The sequence below is a fragment of the Ursus maritimus genome, unplaced genomic scaffold (genome assembly GCF_017311325.1).
Source record: "Ursus maritimus isolate PB19 unplaced genomic scaffold, ASM1731132v1 scaffold_26, whole genome shotgun sequence".
NCBI classification, from domain to species: domain Eukaryota; kingdom Metazoa; phylum Chordata; class Mammalia; order Carnivora; family Ursidae; genus Ursus; species Ursus maritimus.
This window is the reverse complement of record NW_024425119.1, coordinates 11,763,570-11,769,673: the sequence shown is the minus strand read 5'-3', so window position 1 is coordinate 11,769,673 and position 6,104 is coordinate 11,763,570. Positions and strand designations below refer to the sequence as shown.

The 6,104-nt window shown below is 46.4% G+C and overlaps 1 pseudogene; it reads right to left on the bottom strand.

The window, feature by feature from the left end:
* Positions 1-1,581: 1,581 nt before the first annotated feature.
* Positions 1,582-2,428, bottom strand: LOC121105347 (annotated as a pseudogene).
* Positions 2,429-6,104: the final 3,676 nt, after the last annotated feature.

Below are 6,104 nucleotides of genomic sequence, written 5' to 3'. Positions count from 1 at the left end.
AGTTGTATGAAAAGCTAATGCAAAACAAAAATTAGTCTGTAAAACATATTAACAAGGTGAGCAGCATCTCTTTGTGGGTTTCTCTGCACAGGTGATTTGTTTCTCAGTGCTGGGGTTTGGAGGGGAGATTCACAGTGTCTGTTTTGTTTTTTCACATTTCCTGAGCAGGGGACTGGGACTTTTGGAGCTCATGCATATCCACCCATATCTCAGTATAAACTGAGATGCAAAGTAATTTGAACAGGACAGAAAAGAAGGAAGGAAGGAAAGAAGGAAAGAAGGAAAAGAAAGAAAGAAAGAAAGAAAGAAAGAAAGAAAGAAAGAAAGAAGAAAGAAAGAAAGAAAGAAAGAAAGAAAGAAAGAAAGAAAGAAAAGAAAGAAAGAAGGAAAAGAATGTTAATGAAATGCCTAGTCGCCACCATGAGCCTAACTTGTGCATCTATGTGACCTATCAGTATAATTAGGCTGTTTAGTGTATGAGTCCGTCTTTCTCCATGAGCAGGGGGAGAAGAGAAGCTTGTGGTTGCATATGCATGGACAATAAAGGTGTCCTTTCACAGAAGAGATGCTCTGAGAACAGTGTACCCTTGCCTTGCTCCGTCATGAGTTCCAAGTCCTCTAAAGGAGATCTAAGCGTTCATTCATAGACCCTTACTGCAAACTCCAAACTGTTTTTAGGAGTGGAAGAGATGGGCTGAAAAGTTATTTTTGGTCCACACTCTGGCTCCTCTATCCTACTAGCAACTAGGGACTTCCGCTGGTTAGCTGTGTGGAATCCAAGGGCAATCCAAGGTTAGGGGTCCTGGAGGAAGACTCTTTGTTCCTCTCTCGCCATGACAGTGTTCACAAGGGAAGGAAAAGCTCAACATAATGTTTCTGCCTCTCTTTAGAAGCTGTCAGAAAGGACTTCTAGATTGGGCATCTTTACATGTGCAGTGTTCATAAGACCATCACGTAGCAGCCGAACCAACAGAATTGCTATCACCTCTTGAGCTGGGCCGGTCTGCTTGGGTCCGGGTCCTCAAGTTCAGGACAGAGGAGCAGAGAAAAGCACTCTGAAGCTATGGGAGGACTACAGAAACCACTGCCAGGAACTGAGACATGAGGCCTCTCCTTGGCCGCTCATGAAGCAATGCAACAGCGCTAGACAGGGAGGACATCTGTTGGATAACCAAGTCTCTCACTAGTGGAGTCCGGGGGCTCCGACTGGAGTGGGTTGGGAGAGTTTGACAGAAAACTTAGAGGCGATGAGTATAGACAGCACTCTCGGGGAATTTTGTTGCAAAAAATGGTGAAGAGAGCAAAGGAGAGGGCAGTAAGTGGCGGCAAAGTCAATGGGAGATTGTTTTTTTAAGATAGGAAATATAATAGCTGCTGGGATGTATGACGCAGAGGTTCATGTATCATTATGGGCATATCTCAAAAGCATAATGCTGAGTGAAAGGCAAGTGCAGAACAGAACACAAAGTGTGACATAATTTTATTTAAAAGGTAAAATATGAAAAAAATCCCCATCATTTCTTTATGAGTATATATGTAGCACATTTTTGACTATTCTAAATAGTTTATTAGATAAGAATTTCATAAATATCCCTTATATTGGTAGTAATGATGGAGCTGGAGAATATTGTGCCTTCTCCAAGCTGCACAGGGAACCACGGCGAGCATGGTGGCACTTGAGACCCTTTCCAAGGCCATGGCTCTTGTGGCCTGCAGATGTGAGTCCTTGAATCTCCCTGTGCTTGTAGACTGGTTTCGTGACCCACTGGGTGTCAGGATTTCTTCTTCTTGTTCTTCTTCCTCTTCCCCATCCCCTTCCGCCTCTTCCTCCTCCTCCACTACTTCTTCTCTTTCTCCTTCTCCTTCTTCTTTTTCTTCAGATTTTATTTTTAAGTGATCTCTACACCCAATGTGGGGCTTGAACTTACAATCCCGAGATCAAGAGTTGTACACTCTACTGACTGAGCCAGCCAGACACCCAAGGATTTCTTCTAATAGCTTAATGGAATAAGTCAATGAAGAGAACCTCAAAGAATTTGTATGTGGAATCTTCTTCAATCAAGTCAGAGTTCAGGGCTCTCAGAGTTTCCAGTGGTACCTAGCTGGCTCCTTAGCAACAGACTGAAGACTTCAAGCAAACTAATTGGTTAACACCATGATGGACGGGATTCCTGTAGGTTGCCCTCAGGGGCATGTGAGTCCAATATATGACATAACCTTGCCTGACCTTGTGTCCCAGTGTGTGCACTTTATGGGGTTGGTAGAGCAGAGAGCTGGCGGTACTGCCCATAGCACCTGGAGAAGAAAACGTATTATATGGGACTGCTTCTTCTTCTTAGCTCTCGAATGTGATTGTAAACGCCCATCTTGCTTACCTGGTGGTTGCGGCCACATGGGAAGCCATAGTGAATATTTTTTCAAAGTCTTCATGGGACTGATACCGTTAGCTTCAGGCCAATGGTTGCCTAAGGAGGGAGGGATCAGGGAGGAACACACAGCATTCCATGTATCTAAATGCTGTGGTTTTTTTTTTTGTTTTTTGTTTTTTTACAAAAAAAGAAATGGAATAAAATACAGCAAAGTGTTAATAATGTTAAAGTAGATGGTGGACACACAGCTATTTATTTTATTATAGTCTACACTTCTCTCTTTACATTGAAATACTTACTAGTGTAAAACAAGCAAACACAAAAATGTCATCATCACCATCACCACTACCACCAATAAAGACATCCATTCCCCCTTGGGAAATTTCAAATATAGGTCTATCAGAATATCGGAGTATGGGTTATGGTTTCTTAATGTCTCTTTTTTCCAGCCCCTTGATGCTGTGAAAACAAAAAGTTAATTGAATGCAAATGTGTTGAGTGAAAGAATTATCAATTAGTTAATGTTTTCCCCTTTACTGTCTCACTTCCCACCTTAAGGGAGTGTTCTGGTATATGGATGTGGTCATGAGAAGACGGGATGACGTTCTCTCTTTCTTTTTTTTTTTTTTTAAAGATTTTATTCATTTATGTTGAGAGAGAGAGAGGGAAAATTGCGTGCATTGAGCAGAGGGAGGGGCAGAGGGAGAGGAAGAGGGAAACAAGCAGACTCTCTGCTGAGCCGGGAGGCCGACTTGGGGCTCAATACCATGACCTTGTGATCATGACCTGAGCTGAAATCAAGAGTCAGACGCTTAACTGACTGAGCCACTCAGGTGCCCCAGTGAGGTGATTTTCTGATGACAGTTCCCGTCAGTAGAATATCCTGAATATACCTATGAATTTGTTGAGAGCAATGTTGACAGGTTTGCACAAATCATTTTGGAGAGAGTTAAAAACTATGACCAAGGCATGGATTGAGCCGCATGACCCCACCACTGCAAAACTCAAAGCTCATCCTTGTGGCTTTTGTTTTGTCCCTAGTAAGCACTGAGAAGCAGCCACAACTGCCTTTTTCTTGTTCACAGTCGAGCCTTTGCCTGGAATTCTCTGGACTGTGTGCATGTGTTGGATACTGCAGCGGTTGGAGGATTCTGTAATATTCAGGAGGCCAGATGAGGGGACACAGGAAAAGAGGTCCACCAGAAAAAGCCTTTTAGAGTTCATTAAGATGTGACTTGGAGTACCTGACTTTTTAAAACAAGTCAGAAAACAAGCTAATACACCTCTTTGGGGATAGATCAGGAGGAGGATTTGGCAGGAAGAGAAGAGGCACCTGTTCCTTTTTTTTTTTTCTTCATATGTTCTGAAGGTACGATGCAAACCTGGTATATCTAATGGACCGGTGGAAGAAAGTTCTAGAGGATCTCGTTTCATTTCAATCTAAGGAAGTTTTTTTTTCTTCAAACACTGGAATGTGTATGAGGGCACAAGGCTGCCCCATATGTGAACTCCAAGTTTAAACAGACCAAGCTGAGAAGTTGATGATGTCATGAGTGGTTTCAGGTCGCCCTTGGGCAGAGGTTTTACGAGAAGGTTCAAGGGCGGTGGGCTGATTCTCTGAACAGAGGAGCTCTCTTCCCTGTTCTCACAGCACTGTCTCCTCTCCCTACCATCTCACAGGCACCAGGGTGGGAGGATGGAGGGCACGAATGTCACAATCTCCCCCACCATCATACTGCAGGGACATTGCTTAGGCACATGAGCCAACCACACTGTTCTGAACTTCAGGAGAAGACCCTGGATTCAGCGAAATGTAATTGGATGCTCATCCCTGGATACCGTGGGCAAACTGCCTAACTTCTTTGAGTGACCTGAGATAGCTGAGAAGGAAGAAATAAGTCACAGTGAAGACGATGTTTATACAACACCCCAAATTGACTTTCAGGGCTTGGCTCTATTTCTTTCTGATAGGTACAAGAGTTTAGAGCCGGGCGAATAAATCTGACTGCTCATCCATCATCGCTGATGTGGTTGTTGAAAGCACTGAGATACGGGCCAACTACTCATGACCTGTCTCGTCGGGAGCGCAGCAGCTGGCTGCTAACGGTCAGACGCGCAGTCCTGGCCGGAGTCCACAATGGAAGGTTGGATGGAGTATTTTGCTCGACCATCGCTCAGGATGGAGCCCTTTGGAAGGACACCGGCCAGATGTCCAGGCGCATTCAGCTGGTGGGACAGCAGCTGCTTTGTTATTCTGAGACGAAGCGGCATTCCCGGCCCGTGGAGCCCAGTGGCCAGGCCACAGTCGTTCAGGCGCCGAGTCAGGGCAGAGTCACACGCAGGATGGCGGCACCTGCGGAGTCAGGAGCGGCTCCCCCATAGCTCAAGTCTTCCGCGGTTCTAGCATGAGTTTTAGAATTCCCTCCCCTCCCGCCCTGCTCTTTGTGAACTGGAGCGACACAGACTTGCACCCTATGTTACATACATCTATGCCCAAGAAGGGACGGGAAGAAGGAGGCGGCGTGGAATGATTTTTTCCTGGCCCCTCCCCTTCTGCAACACCACTTCCTACCGAGGCCCGAACCCCGTGACACACTCCTGCACGCCACAGAGGAGCCCTTGGGAACATTCAGAGACTGCGTCTCCCAGAGCCTCGTGGACTGACGAAAACACCACTTACCCTGGGTCTGATTAGAAGAAACACACAAAGATAATAAAAGCCAGCTTTCACTGAGTATGATTTTCACTTCCGGACGGTATGGCACCAGTCCTTTCCACTCAACAATGTCCCCATTTACAAGCAAAGAGGCTGAGTTGGTGGTTGAAGGACTTCCAGAGGGTCACGGGCCTAGCGACGGTGAAGCCAGAACTGCCGGGATTCTGCCTCCAGATCCCTGTTCTTCTGTTTCTATGCAGCCCGCGTGCTGTCGGCAGTTTTCGGACGCTTAAGGGGGCTGCTCGGGCGGTAGCTGTAACCAGGACATCCAGGGGCAGGAACCTAAGGGGATCCAGCCCCAAGAGCTAGTGAGGGGCCCTGCGAGGCCTCCAGCACTGACTCTGCACCACGCACACGGCGCTCAGCTCCTGGCTGCTCCCAAGCACAGGGCTTTGGCTTTCCCGTTCATCCGGGGATCTCCGGCACCTTGAACGGAGGTCCCCAACAAGGCTTGCTGATTCACTTGGTGCACTATTATGTCTCCCAGAAGGTTATAAGGGAAAGGGACCTTGTTGTGGTCAATGTTGTATCCCCATGTGAACTATGAAGGGGAATAGTATAGTGAACGCTTTAATGGCTTTGAAGAGATCATAAGCTTCCCACCCTGGTTCTCTGCGTTCACAGCCTCAGAACCTTGGGCGAGTTACTTAAACCGCTTGGAGCCTTCATTTCATTCTGTGTAAAATGGGGAACACAGGAGTGTTGTGAGGATTCACGGAGATAATGCGTGATGGACGTTCAGCCTTCAGACGTTGAACACTTCGGGTTTTCATCATGAACTCGAATTGTGGACTGCAAGGCTGGTCACTGCATGGAGGAAGATGACGATGACACTGTATTATCGCTACATATTTGAGGAGTCAGGGCTTTCTTGGGATTTATCCCTCAGGGGATGTCAGGGTTCTACTGCATAGGACATGCTCTCAGAAATAGTCCCTCCTCCCCGTGGTCACGTTCCACGGCGTGAATCTATTTATTGGTGGATGTATGAATTCCACGGGTACTCTCTCATCAAAATA